Source organism: Lonchura striata, chromosome 1A (assembly GCF_050655825.1).
Source record: "Lonchura striata isolate lonStrDom1 chromosome 1A, ASM5065582v1, whole genome shotgun sequence".
Classification (NCBI taxonomy): domain Eukaryota; kingdom Metazoa; phylum Chordata; class Aves; order Passeriformes; family Estrildidae; genus Lonchura; species Lonchura striata.
In genome coordinates this window covers 39,313,462-39,328,780 of record NC_140741.1, presented here as the reverse complement: position 1 = coordinate 39,328,780, position 15,319 = coordinate 39,313,462, and the positions used below count along the sequence as shown (strand labels likewise).

The 15,319-nt window shown below is 38.8% G+C and overlaps 1 long non-coding RNA gene across 1 annotated transcript in view; it reads right to left on the bottom strand.

Annotated features, from left to right (window-relative positions):
- The window catches only part of LOC146763455 (uncharacterized), a 111,215-nt gene that overhangs the window by 78,095 nt on the left and 17,801 nt on the right, over positions 1-15,319 (bottom strand). Inside the window, exon 2 of the long non-coding RNA XR_014952207.1 lies at positions 14,891-14,974. This is a non-coding gene — a long non-coding RNA (uncharacterized LOC146763455). The remainder of the gene's footprint in view (positions 1-14,890; positions 14,975-15,319) is intronic.

Genomic DNA, 15,319 nt, shown 5'->3' with positions numbered 1-15,319 from the left:
GTGAATTATGCCTCCATCATTAGGTGGCAGCTGAGCAAAGGTGGATGTCAGAAAGAAGTTTTTGTCTTAGATATCTTCATTTTATCTAAGATGAAGAGATACAGGGGTTTTATTGGACCTGACCAGGGCAAATGAGAGTCAAGTGGCAGTGAAAGATCAGACATAAATTAGCAGAACAACAAATGGATCAAAGCTTTGATAAACTTAGAACAGTAAACAAACAATAGAGGAAATTTTTAATTTTACTTAAATTATTTGTCCTTAACTTTTTTCTGGAACTCATTTCCCATTATTGAGGATTGCTTGGAAAGTTTGAATTACTTTAAATATTTTTATTGACAGCCATCAATGGAATAAAAAATAGATTATACCAATGAGAATCAATGCTTCCTTAATCTTTAAGGTGTGAAATGGGTATCACCATGAACATGCACCCAGCATATATATACTTTTAATTTAGTTAGACTAACATTCCTATACAATATTTGCATTATTCAGAAAATGGAGGATGAATGTAACTCTATGCTTTAAACCCATTAGTAAAAAAAACAGAATCATAGTTTGAAAAATAAAAAACAAAACACTAAAATACTTGTTATCTCTTTGGTGGCAGTGTAGGTATATTCCTGACTGCTAACTGAACAACCTTTACAATTAAACATGGAATTTACCTTGTTAAGCCTATGAGTGTCTATGAGGATCTATTTTTTAACAGAACTCTGTACCCTAAAAATAATGTTTATTTTGATGGATTGGAGAAAGTTTCAGTCCTTTCTTTTTAAAAATGGCTAATCAAAATACAGTAAAGGGCAATGCACACTTACTAAAAATAGGAGAGGACTGGAAAGGCCAAGAGGTTCCTCTCTCTTCCATTAGTCACATATTGTATATGAAGTAAGTCAGTTTTAATAGTGTTAGAAAATTATCTCTCTTTCCCAATTTTAAATTTTAAATGTCACGTCCATAATATTTCAAAGTTGTGGCATCAGCCATAATGACTTTGAATTGTCCTAGACCACCTAGTAACACTCCTGGTTGCACAGGGAGTTACACCAAGGGATTCCTAGTATGAATTGCTTAATCCCTGCAGGACACTTGAAGAAAAGAATTCTTTTAAAGAGGAACATGTTTCCTGTATATGTATTTGAAGCCATATTCCAATGCCTTGCTATATCCTCTAGGAAATTCTAATTGTGTTTAGCTGTCATCTTAAGTTCTTACATGATTTAATGATATGGGTTAAGAAGATTATTCTGATAGGATATTAAGGGGAAATATAAAATTGATTTAATCCCATGTTTCTGCATCAGCATCCTCAAATGACCTGTGCTGCTGAGCCACTGTAATTCCTAATGAGAACTAAGCTTTCTGTCATCATGGCTCCTGTAAAACTTCCAACTGGAAACACAACTTTAAGAACTATATTATTTAATTCAGGTCTGAGACAGGAAGATAACTGCCCAAATACAGAATCTTCCATTAAAAATAAAAAAACCACCAAAACAAAACCTAAAATAATGCAAAGAGATTCAAGACAAAAATGAGTTTTGATAGCGAGCTGTCCAACCTCATGACCCACAAGCATTTGTAACTGAAGTAATCATATTGATGATCAGACAGTACAAGCTTTCTAAGGTATGAATTATGTTGTCTCCATATGGTGGCATATGTAGCAAAACGATGCTATGCTGTAGTTCAGCTGCTCCCTGTTTTCTTCAACAGCCATCAAGCAAATGAGTCCTGTTGAACCATGGGAAGTTATGTACAGCTAAAAAGAAGTCTAATAATGTACATCTACCTAAGATTTGGTTCATTGCAATGTTTAACTGGAATCCAAATGTGTTTCCACAGAAAATTCAGAAAACATAATCCTTTAAATTGAAGAAAAAGTATCAGAAATTTGTAAATTAATGCCTACAGATGCAAGGTAATGCACCATTAAGTAATGGAGTGTAACATATGTCCTACATACTTGGGTACAGTGGGGGGCAGCCATAGTATTAGAGCACCAATCTATGTATTGCAGACCATATGGCACATTTGTAGACCACTTGGATGCTGCAGCTGGTGCAAAATGAAGTTCCTATTTGCTTAGCAGATCTGGCAGTAGGAGAATACCTTATGCTAGTGTTATTTTTACTATATGTTCCCACAGTACTTTACACTTTCTGAAGTGTGCTGTGTGCACAGGATTGCTAAACCCGTGTATGCTTTTGATGTTTGTTACCTGAAAAGTTCCTTTTTTTTCATGGTAAATCCCTTTTGATTTACCATGAAGTAAATCAGCATTTACTTCAGGAAATACCGAAGTATTGCCTCTGGTTTTCTTTATATCTTACATCTCTTAATTTTAGGACAATTGTGGTGCTAAAATCTTTCTTCACCTTGTTGCTATTCACTTTCATTCTTCCTAACAATTTTTTTCAAATTTCTCATCTCACCTAATATTTCACTAAAAAAACCCATTACATTTTCCCAGGAAATGCTTCTCCAAGATCTGCCATCTAGAATGACAATAATTACTGGAAGATTAGGAAATCCTTGATTATTATATTTCTAAGTTACTAAGAGCTAGGTCTGAAAATATGTCACACTTTATTAAACAAATTGCTACATCCTACATTACTCTCTGCAGCCAAGGAAAAAAAAGTCTTCTTTTAGATCTTTTTCCTCTCTATAGTCTATTTTTTTTTTCTCTCATATGGAGATTTTTTTTTTCATTTTTTCATTAGATGATGTGTGACACTGTTCCCCAGTACACCACCAAACACAGTATAACAAAACTTCCTAATATGTTCAGGTCAGTAATTAATTTCTATTATCTGTCTCCATCACAGTACACCCAGTGACTAATCAATCTTATTATGATACAGTATCACAGCTATACAGGCTTGATTAATTACCCAGTTTTTCAGGGGTATCATTTACTGTTAGAGGAAAAGAAAAGCTTCCTCCTCCAGCCAATCCCTCTAGAATGCACAAAGCATTTAGTTATTTCAATTTTAGAGGAAGAGTGATGAGCTGGGGTGATGACAACTGACAGTACTGATCCATGTTCCTCAAGACACCAAGCTCCTTCTTTAGCTTGTGTAAGTTCACAGAATGTGTCTAACTGTTGACCTGCATCAAATGAATTATCTGGTTCATTCTCCAGTTCTCCTCCCCTGGTTCTGATATATGTGTTATAAACCAGAGGATTCTTTTTCTGTTTTCAGAAAAATGGGATGATCCTGAACACCCGTCAGAACTGCATCTAACAACAATTTTTCATAGAAAATTAATTTAAGAAAGCTGACATTTTTTCACCCTGCCTCTATTAGAACCAACCAACATAATCACATAATGATCACAACACTAAAATGTATTAAAGACACATTTTATTTTTTTCTGAGATGAAGTAGGGAATATCAGATTCTCATGGTATCCTTCTTTCTCATTTTGAAAACTGCTCCATTAACATTTTGAATGTTGGGGACAAAACTTTCCTTTGACTTGTGGTATTACTGTCAAACCTCCATAATGAAACCTATGGGATGTGCATTTATGCAGGCATTCAGTGTTCTTATTGGATTGGTCTGTAGAATACTGAATTCAGTTGGTAACACTCCTCTCAGGACCAAACACTCTTGTCAAGATGGAGATGCAAGCCCAGGGCTGACATTTCTGTGCTTTCCTGCTCTCAAATGCAGCAAAGCCCGTATAGACGTATTTAGATTTAAACATCTGCTTAAGCCCCTCCTGTTTCTGGAAAGCATTGAAGCTTTTCCTTTAACACTTTGCTGATTCAGACTGCTGGTTAGACGCCAGCTTCTATTCGAGATGTTAAATTAAAACCTCTTCTAGCTGGTTCCTTTGTCCTGCCATTCGGAAAAAAACAGTCCATGTAATTAAAAAAAAATATATAGAATAATATTTGAGAGGGATGTGCTTCCCTTGGAAGAATTTTTTTTTTTTTTTTTTTTTTTTTGCATTTTCCTGATAATAATTCTGACGTGGAATTATATGAAGACGTCTTTGCTAAGTTAGTTACTGTTCTGTGTGTGCCTTTGCAGGAAGTTGTGAAGATTTTCAGACGGTTAAAGGAAAAAAAAAATCAATCTCATATTGTGTTCCATTACATCATTCTACAAGCGCATCACTCATTGTTTCCTTTAGCATGTGGCCTTCAACCTCAAGAAAAGCATTCCCAATGATTGACGCCCCAATCCCACGTCTGCCTTATCTTGAGAGATGCAGCTTTGTGCGGGACGATTTCTCCACCGTCATGACATTCTTAACATTTTTTTTTTTTAAGCCTAGAAAACAGCCAGGGAGGTCTCAGGTTAGTCTCTGCTGGAATTTCACTCAAGGCTGCTGCCGCCTCAAGCCCGGTGGGATGCACAGCATGTTCGGTGCCGCACAGCATCGTGTGAGCCGCGGCTCCGTCATCCCCAGGGAGAGGGAGAGGGAGAGGGAGAGGGAGAGGGAGAGGGAGAGGGAGAGGGAGAGGGAGAGGGAGAGGGAGAGGGAGAGGGAGAGGGAGAGGGAGAGGGAGAGGGGAGAAGCTTCCGGGGGGCGACGGAGCCAGGGGAGCGAGCTGGGCGGAGAGGAGAGACCGCCGGGGACGGGAGGGACCCGCCAATGGTGGGCGGGAGCCTCCAAGGGTGGGAAGGAGCAGTCGGGGATGGGAAAGAGCCGCCAATGCTGGGAGGGAGCCGGGAGGGATGGGAGGGCGCAGGAAAGGATGGGAGGGCTCCGGGAGGGATGGGAGGGCTCCGGGCGGGATGGGAGGGAACCGGGCGGGATGGGAGGGAACCGGGCGGGATGGGAGAGCGCAGGAGGGACGGGAGGGCTCCGGGCGGGATGGGAGGGAGCAGGAAGGATGGGGAGGAGCCGGGCGGGATGGGAGGGAGCAGGAAGGATGGGGAGGAGCCGGGCGGGATGGGAGGGAGCAGGAAGGATGGGGAGGAGCCGGGCGGGAGCGGAGCGCAGGAGGCGGCGGCGCTGAGCCTGTGTTGCGGCGCCCTCTGGTGGGGGCGGCGCGCAGCCGCAGCCCCGCTCCGGGCCGGGCGCGCTGGGAGCGCCGCCGGGATCCGCCGGGATCCGCCGGGATCCGCCGCTCTGCAGCAGCTCCGAGCTCCTTCCCAGCGCCACATGCTCGTTACTGGAAAGGCTCTACCTCTCTGCTCTGTTGGAAATTATCAAGCTCGGCTCTTACATAAAGCACAACAATTCGCAAGGAACAGATCACACTCAGATCATGTGTCTCTATGTGGATGTTAGTTTAGGGTTCCATATTGCAAAGCTGTTGGTTTGCTTTGTTTGTACTAATGATATGCAATATGCCATTATTATGATATTGCTGCAGCTCTAAGGAAGAGTGACACTGACCATATTGAAATTAAAGGTGCCAGTAATGCCATGATATCTGCAACGACGTGGGCTGCTTTGGCCCTCTTCACCTAACCCTTTAACACTTGTATATTTTTTACTCCCTAATCCTTCTCTTAGACTGACATGGTGATTTTTAGAGGGTATCTCTAATAATGGGAAAAGAATAGAGAGGAATGAAGATAAGGTTTAATCTCTGGTGAAACTTTTCTTTAATAAATGTTGGATCAGATATGGCGTAAAGGAGCATCATAGAGTTCTAAAGGGAAAAGAATGAGGTGGGGAGAAATGAAGATGCAGATCTCCCATGGAAAGATTGCCAGGGAGAGATTCTGACATATTACATTTTCAAGGAGTTAGTAAAAGGAGAGATCCTCACATTAGCTCCCCTGAAATCCATTTGGCTCACCATTAGAGTTGGGAGCAATCAAGGCAATGTCAGTGAAGCTTCTTCCTCTGACTCTCCACCAATACATCTGCTTAACTGCTTTATCTGATTATTGATAGCCTGCAATCAGAACTATCACTCTTCTCAAGTTAGTACCCAGAGCATGGTACATAATGCAGAGCAGTTTATTACAAATTAAGGACTGAATTCAGACAGTTCTACTTTTGTGAGCACTAAAAACTCTTTGTTTCCCAATGGATTTGCTTAGAGCTTGCATCAAATAGATGTACAAAACAAACTCATGTCAGGTTGTGAACCTTTGCTTTAGAGAAGCATTGGATTGTTGAACAGCCACCATTCTTTAGGCCAGTTTTGTTTATTGAATGCATTTGAACTGCACTATTTTGCTCTGGCACATTGACTGTGTAGAGCTTGAACAACAGGAGAGGAGGCTGTGGGGGAGGGAGGGAGAAACTAAAGACATCAAGCTGACCTCCCTGTATGCTTGTTTCTGCTGCTTTCCTGCACTCCACTGACAGCCAGCCCTACATGATGCATGGTGATTGCTGAAACCTGCTACCTGCTGTGTGAGTCTGATACTTTCCAAAGGCTGATTGTAGCTGAGAAGTGGATGACCCTTGCTCTCACACATCCACACACAATACGAATAATATTTCTTGGGCAGGAACAAGATGGGTTTTTTTCCCCTCTTTTTCTTCACTCCAGGTGGGAAAGGTGCTGCCTATTATTGACTAACCACAGTTATGGACTCAAGACGTGATTTATATAACATATAGCATTTTGTGGTCTGCCACATCTGTTTTTATGCTCCTTGTTTTTCCCTTGATAATGTTGCCTGGCATGGTAATGCCTGCAAACACAATGAAAGCAATTCTCCTCATAGTAGCATCTCAAGTGGTACTTTCATTGGCTTCACGTTTACCTCCTGTAATATGATTAATTTTGTTGGCAGTTAGAATAGTTCCTGCTGTGAAGCTCATGTGCTCTTTCTCAGGGGCTTTTGTTCCCTTTCTGTTATATGCCCTCAACAGATGTGAGAAAGAATAAGGAGACATGTGATGCAAATATCTTACAGAGGGCATGAACTCAACATGCTTCACAGGCTGCTCAGGTAAAATATGAGCTGTCATTAGGTGTTACAAATCATGCTGTGGAGCAAGATATTAAATAACTTATGAAAGACAAACATTTATAGACTGCAAACAGACTAGGACTAATGAATGAGAGTTCACTTTCAGCAGCAGGTGTGATTTAAGGGTTTCCCCCTCACCTTGGAGGTGCTCATTTCTCATTTATTGCAAGAGATCACTATTCTTTAGTTGTGCTCTTTGATGGCATGACTGCACCATCTACCAGATCTTCGCATGGCTCTTTCCCAAACAATAACAAGAGGCTGTACCTTTTGGAAAACATAGTTTCCCAGATCACAGAAACTGTGCCAATGGCACAAAGAAGGGGTGTGTGTGATAGCCTCTTGGAGCAGAACCAGAAATAGTCTCCAGTGAATGGTTAAGAATTGGTTAAGACCTCCTAAGTCAGATATGCTGCAAGCAGAATAATAATATTGGAACATATTCTTACACTGTGGTGTAAGACATATTGTGTGCTAAGAAAGCCCACTAAGAAAACATATTGTGTGCTAAGAGAGCATAACCATGTAAGACATGCAAAATTCCACCCAGAACACACAATCTAAGGAGAACAAAAGATTATAAGAAAAGATATTCTTTTTACAATTAATCAAGACATTGATAATATCTTATGTTATATAAGATGCAAAATTATTTCAATGCTACCTTAAATATATTTAAAGGATGCACTACAGATCATCTTCTCACCTACCATCTATTCTTCACCACCATTCACAGAAATTCTAAAACAACATTCCATAAGTTGCAAAGATTCACAGTTTTTCTTTAAAACTCAATGCATCTAAATCTAAGGAAATTTGTAAAATTTGCAGCGCAGACTTGGGAAATTAAAGAAATTATGTAATTGCTCCATATACCACAGTCTCTAATAAAATTTGATTACATGGTTGAGTGAAGAAGAAATCTTTCAAAAAGTTATGCAATTTTAAAATCTGGGTGTTTTTAATTACTATCTTGAGGCAAGTCAAATTTTGGGTTTGTAAAATGATGAAAATTTCAACAAAAAAGTATATATTTGCACAAAGGAAACTATATATAAATTTAAAGTTCTTAAAATATTAGGTGCGATGTTTCCAAACACAGAGGGAGCAAACCACAGCTCTCTGACCTTGGCATTAGCCCTGCTGTTTTCACAAATCATAACTCAGGAGTTATTTTTGCCTTGCTGTGAGAGAAGGAGCCATCTAACTCAGGCCACAGGAGGCCCCCACAGAGCAGGCAAAACAGCAAAACTTCCACAGCCTCCCTGGATTTTATATTAATAAAATGTCTGCTCTCTGGTCTTAGCAGGCAGAGGAGACTCACAGCTGACAAGAGGAACAGAGCATTAGCAGTTCTGTCACTGAGTAGACACAGGGTCTATACTTTTGATACTGAAGAACAACAAAGCTCAGTGAAATAGTCACTTTGGATTAGTTATTAGAACACCAAGTACAGTACCTTTCACACTTTGAAATAATTTCTATAGTAATAAAAGCCACTGTGACAGTGTAGTGCTATTGTGGCAAATTTCATCTATTCCCCTCATTTATAAGCTCCTCTGTAATAACACTTTACCCATCAGAATTCATTGAAATGCATTTCATTATCCCAATCAGACCCCTGAGTCACAACTTTATTGTATTGCATTTCCTTTCTACTGTATTTGAACTTCCTTCTAGTACTAAAGCTTATTTCAAGCCCATTACAACTAGTTGCAAATTAGCTTTTATTCTGCTCTGACTGCTGAAGTGTGTTTTAATAAATTCATGCCAAAATTTTTATAACATAATATTAATACACTTTATCTTTTAATTATTTTATCCCAAATTAATGCAGTTATTTCTGATTTATTTCATGCTTTTTCTTTGTCCCAGGATGGGCTAGCATCTTGCCCACTCTCATGAGCATGGGTACTTGTAGTACTATGTTCCTTCTGATTTTAGGATTAGAAATTGGTATCACATACCAACATTTTATAAAGAGAAAGGAATACACCATATTTTATGTTCATGTTTTCTGTGGAACACACTTTTGGAATAACCTGAAAAATCTCTGCAAGTGTGAGATGATATAGATAGATTATAGATATAGATATAGATATATATATAGATATAGATATAGATGATATAGATATAGATATAGATAGATAGATACTTGTGTATATACACAGAAGTAGAAAACATACTTATGACCAATTTGTTGAAAGAAGATCTTGCTCCCTGATTGGCACCAATTACATGCACTTGGGGAAGTTAACTCTTTAGTTCTCTAATTCCCCTTCATCATCAGTCAGCTCTTCCAGTGAATACCAGCAGAGACTCACTCACTGAATCTCCACAGTTTAGGATTATGTTTTCAGTGTCTATACACATTTCACAGATTTGAAGTATGCTCATAAAAAACACTATGCCTTTAAAACAGTGAGTGGCAGAACCAGAGAAAATATAGAACTGCTTTAGCAATGCAATTGGAATAGCTTAAATTCTACACGTTCCAGTAGTGTTTATTCTTCCAGAAAAATTTGTTCATGTTATGATATTCTTTGTTGGTGGAAGCCCTGTCTTGGATCAGAAAGCAATGAAATGAAGTGCTAGTTTCTTCTGCAAGTGTCTGTTTGATGTTAGTGTATGAAGACATATAGATATGACTTCACCTCATCAGATATCCATTAAGATAGGAACAAGAGGAGGGAGTCAGCAGCTTCTGTCTTTTGGCTGACTGACACTTTCCATGGTGGGATATTTTGGGGAATATTTTCTATGAGACGTTCCCACACCTCTAAGCCTGTCAGCAATGATAAGACTTACTTGACAGGATTGTGCTGTTAGATCGAGGTGTACACTTTTTCTTCCAAAATTCTCGATATATTTGCTGAGATTTAAGCTGCTGCCATAAATTTTGTTGTGGTTTCTCCTGCATTTTTCAGGTCAATTTTTTGTAGCATGTTAAAAGTAATAAAACTGACCTTACTGCTGAAGTTGCAGCACCCACACATACAATGAATGCACATGGATCTTTTAAGTGGGAACAGTAGGACCCATATATGTTTTATTTTTTTATTCCCACTCAAAGTCATTGAAAAGGCTTGAGATTTTTCAACAAGAGGAGGAAAAAATATGTATTGTTTATGGGTCTATTTCTCCTAACCACTACCTCAAAGATTCAAGCACACAAAGGCATAGGGAGCATGCTGAACTTTTGCATACTGGAATCTTGCCCAAAATTTCATTTGTGGGAATCTTAGTTCACTCTGCTTTAATCAGCAACAAGTTTTTTCCTGTCTGGTCTCAAAACAAGAGTTTTGCTGCAGGTAAACCTTTCTCCAAGCACATGATGCTAGGAGCACTGCTGCCATGTCCAGCTCCATGCAGGGCACTTCCCTGGACTTACTAGCATTCCACATGTTGCAAATACAGCAAATGTAACATACACTAACACAACTGCTGCTGTGATTTAAGTGTTGAGAAAAGCATCTGTGAAGATGAATACTCTAAGAATTATTTGTTAGGTGATACAATTAAACTAGTTCTGCAGTCACAAACATACTATAAACAACAGGAAAATTAGAATAAGACAGGAGGAAATTTAGACTAAGTGAGAGTGGATCTGCAAAAACAGATGTAAGCAGCTACCGAAGAGAGGAAAGACTGAAGAAAGACAAGTTGTAGCAGATATATTCTATCACATGAGGAAAAAAAAGAGAAAACAGATCTCTAGAGCAGGCTAGCTGGAGAGAGACATCAAAAGGAAAGGAAAAACCCCCATGGAGTCTGTTTTTTTTAAAGTAATGAAATAATTCGTAGTATAATTTGCTATATTTACATCCCACTGATTTATTTTACATTTGCATTTCAGACAGCAGGAAAATTTATATCAATTCTAACAACTGCTTTTACTACTGCCTTCAAATTCTGAGTTCCACATGTACTTTTCTATTTTTATCCTTTATCTTTTCTGTCCTTCTCCAGATTGTCTATATGAAATCAAGACTAATCACTAGAATAAGAAAAAGAAGTCCTTTTGTCCCTCAGACAATATTGGTTTTTGTGCAGTTAAAGATTCAAAAGCATTTATTTATACTGGAAATAATTTTAATACTAATTCCAAACTGTCAAATATTATCCCTATCCACCTACTTGTAATATATCTGCATTTGAAAGTATGTTTATCTTCAGAATAGAAGACTCTCTTTTTCCTTACTATTTCTTTTCATTTTCCATTGTAAACCCTCCTAGCTCAGGTTGATAGTATCTTTTAAGGTTGACCTTTTCCACTAGATGGCACATGGGGCCACATGAGTGTCAGGAGAGACACAGGTTGTTGGACTATGTTGTAAGAAGGCATGTAATGCTAAAAAATATATTCAATTTAAGACAATACATTGCTTAACTACTGTTAACTGGTATAAGTCCATTGGCTTCACTGGGATATGCTGATCTATAATAGCAAAAACTTAATGTGTATTGCATATAAAATTGTTTTCTAATCTGTTGTATTAAACATCTTGGAAATGGAGAATTTCTATGTTTAATATGAAAAATGTATTATAGTATAAGAAGCTGTATTATATCCGAATATCTCATTCTTCATAGATCCTTAGAGACCACCGGTATGAAGATTTGAGCATCAGATGGAATTTACCTGGTTACCATATAAAAATCTACAAGGAGTGTACAGGCACAGTGCAATGAATAAAAATATGCAGAAGATTTCAGTGAAAGGATATAAAAGTGAAACACATCATTAATTCTTCAAAGATCTGATGTCTCTTTATAGTCTTTGCTTTTAGTTCTTACAGCCTCTTTGGTGATAATTACTGGTGCTTTTACTTTACCTGAGGATTTCTGAATCAGAAATGTATATCCCTCTTTGCTGCCAGAGGACTGCTTGCCCTACAGCAACTGACTGCCCATATGTTGTTGGAAGAGGCAGCTATTCAATCCTATTTGTCAGGTCAGTTTTAAAAACTTGGCAGACCTGGAAAGTGAAGGTGGAACACTGGAGGTGAAACTTCTGTGTGAATTAAGCTTTTTATTTGTCTAGAAACAACCTTTTAAAGACCCTCTTGTTGCTCTAATGGCTCAGAATATATTTGGTTTATAGCAAATATAGCAACTTCTGTCTCTCAGTTTTTGTCCTGGGCCACAGTGGAATTACTGATAGCTGGGAAGCCATCCAGCTCACCAAATGAAGTTGATGACTGCATTCCACAGGGTCCATGACACTTACCCAGGTCTCCCAAATGACATTTTCCTAATATGGAAAGTCTTTAAAGAGATTTACACTTGAAACCTTTTATGCAACCGGTGCAATCACATAACACTGGTTGCTGTAGAGTGATCTCCAGCTCTTTTTTGTCCTGAAGTGAACTTCAAACTGTCTCTAAAAATAGGCTATCAGTTTTGCCTTTTTCCTATCACACTGACTATTGCACTGTTTATGACTTCTGCAGTTATTAAGACTCCAGAAAAACTTCTATCAAAAATTGGCACAAACGAAACCATTCTGGTGCTATCTTTCTTTCATCTATGTTTGCCCAGGCTAGCTCTAAGGAAGGCCTAGAGTAAGTAAATGTAACTTTTATCTAAGCTACAAATCAGAGCAGGTGACAATTCCTGTGGAAAGTACTTTCCATGAGAAATGTTCAGCTAGTTCACCCCCAAAAGAAAAGACTTGACAGGAATGGTCAATAAGCTATTTAATTTGAAATACTATGCAGAAACAAAGATAGATGGCACAGAGACAGTGATCATGCCAGCCATTCCCACATGAAAAGCAAGAGCTGTTTTAGGTAAATTTTGTCTTTTAAGTGGTGTCTAAAATACATCTGGTGAACAGACCATTGCAACTGACTACCTTTGTGATATGAAGGTGAATCACCAGTTCTGTCCTATGCATATGAATCTGCCCAACAATATATATCTGCCCTATAACATGAAACACATGAAAATGGTATGGCCATCTCCTGAAGACTGTGCACACAGAATCTCTCCAGTACTCTTTACTGTGGCACCAGTGCCTGCCATAACTCATCTGACCTCCAGCCTTATGTCCCTAAATTTGGCCACACCAACCATATCTTAGCTCTTCTTGCCCAGAGACTCCAGATGGGCACCCAGGACTGAGCAGGAGGGGATGAAGACATCAACATCAGCAATATTCTTGAAGAAAAGATCAACCTGGAAGTTTCCTGAACTCAAGGAATATCTGCTGGGTAGAACAGACAAAACACCCTGAGCTGTACATGAGCCACCATATATTTTTGTATTCACAAATGTGTGACATTGGTCCACTTGTTCTTGGAAAAAAACCTGAGCTATGAGGTATTTTATATGTCAAAGCTGTGAAATACATGAAAGATTAAAAAACAATGATAGAAAATAAATTGTTGAAATTCTAGAAGTTAGTAACTGAAGGACTCAAGGGGAAAATGTTATCATTATTTAAACTGCGATCCAAGCTAGAAAGCAGTAGAAATCTTGGACACCTCAGAAAGATCAAAGAACAGATTATTATGGCTTCTCTTGTCTGACTGGTGGCCACCTGTCCAGGAAGCAGTCTGTGTTTCTGTGTGTCTGTGTTGGGGTGCTAAGCTAGCAGCATGTGAATCCCATCTAGCTAAACCTCCTCTGGGAATTACCCAGGAAAAAAATTGCAAACTACTCTAGAATTTTTTTGTCTTGCACACTTTACAGTTCCAACTGAGCTAATCCTTCAGTCCATGATGTTACTAGCTGTTATGGACACAGCCTGAGTCTTCTATGTACAGAACGTGTCTGTCTGAAAAGGCAGTCTAGAGAAGATGGTTTGAAAAGAGAGAATAAAAGTAATCAAACTCAGAGGCTCTGTGTTTTCTAACACATATCATGGTAGGAGCACCTCAAATCTCCCTTCCATAGCTCTGGGTGTTAACTCCTGCTCCACTGGCTTAGTCAGAGCCAGAAGTTAAAATAGGCATTGGCTTAGAGAGAAACATACCTCTTCATCTTTTCTAACACGGATGTGCAAGAGCTAGTCTGGTAACACAGCTCCATGCAGTTATCACCAATTAAGAATGTTATCTCCCCTGCAGACCAAACATGTCAAGAAGAAGACAATAGCAAAAATTCATCCTAAAGGACTGTTAAGATCTCCTGAACTGCACAAGTCATGGAGTACCACCGTGTTTTTTGTCTCTCCAGCAGATGCAAAATTAGCCCCTAAAAATCAATTCCTACCACTTCTGCTAGACCCTGAAAATGAATTAGCTGTAGCTGGTAATCATTTGTGTAAACAACTGCCAAAAAAGCTAATGAAATTGGCATGAGTGCCTGATCACAGTCCAACAGCAAAGTATATCAGCAACATAAACACATTTGGTTCCTGTGCTAGTTATGGTAGAGGAGCTTGTTAAATCATATCAAGTTGAATATCATTGAAACTAGAACAGTTCTTCATGTTCCCCAGAGGTTAAAAGGAATAAAAATCTTGATGGGCAAAAAGCACAGAAAAAGTAGGAATATTAGTGTAGACCAAAACCATTGCAACTTTTGACACTCAGTAATCATAGTAAATCAGTGGAGTAGTTAATAAAAATAACATTAAAGAGCCACTTTAATTGGTCAAACACTGCTTAGTCAGCTTGCCCTGAATCTTTCTCTGTGTGTATGAATAACATGTGAACCAGCAGTTTATCCCTCACTGCTCAGTCAGTCTTCCAGTGGAGCCCAACTAACTGCAATTTCATAGGTCTGAAGAAAGATGGTTAGCATCTTTGGAATGTTCTTCCTGGAAAATTTCTTATAAATTAGATTAACTATATAGGGACATGTATATTTGGTAAACCTCTTTTGAAATACAGGTAACATTTCCATCTAAAGCTACGTTGTTTTCTAGAAGTTTGTTTTGGATCTTGCTAAGGGCCGGGAAAAGCTAGAGAGCCTTAGCCTAAGGAAACCAGGGGTTCCAAGGCCTACACAGACAGCAGTGTCATTCTTACCTGTCTAAGGAGCATTTTTTATCATCTCTACAGCTGGAGACCAGTGCTTCTCAAGTCCTTACTGTGCAGCAAGAGCCCCAAAACCTAGGGAGATAGAATGAGCAGCTCAAATTCTCAGAAACTGTAGGCATCCCTTTTGATACCATCTTGTTTGTTTTTTTCCCAGTTTATATAACCTGACAGATTTGTAACTGTCATGGCAGACAGCTGCTGTATTTTCAAATGAGGGGAAAAATCAGTGGCATCAAAAACACATGCATTGCTATTTTTTGAGGGGGTAGAGTTCCTGTAGGTCAGGCTTTAGATGAAAACTTTGAAAATTTCAAAATTTCCATCAGAACAGACATGCAAAATTACATCCAAAGGAATTTAAAATTCTAAAATTTTTAATGTCTTGTAAAGTGGATGGAAAATGTGTCTAAAAAGGTC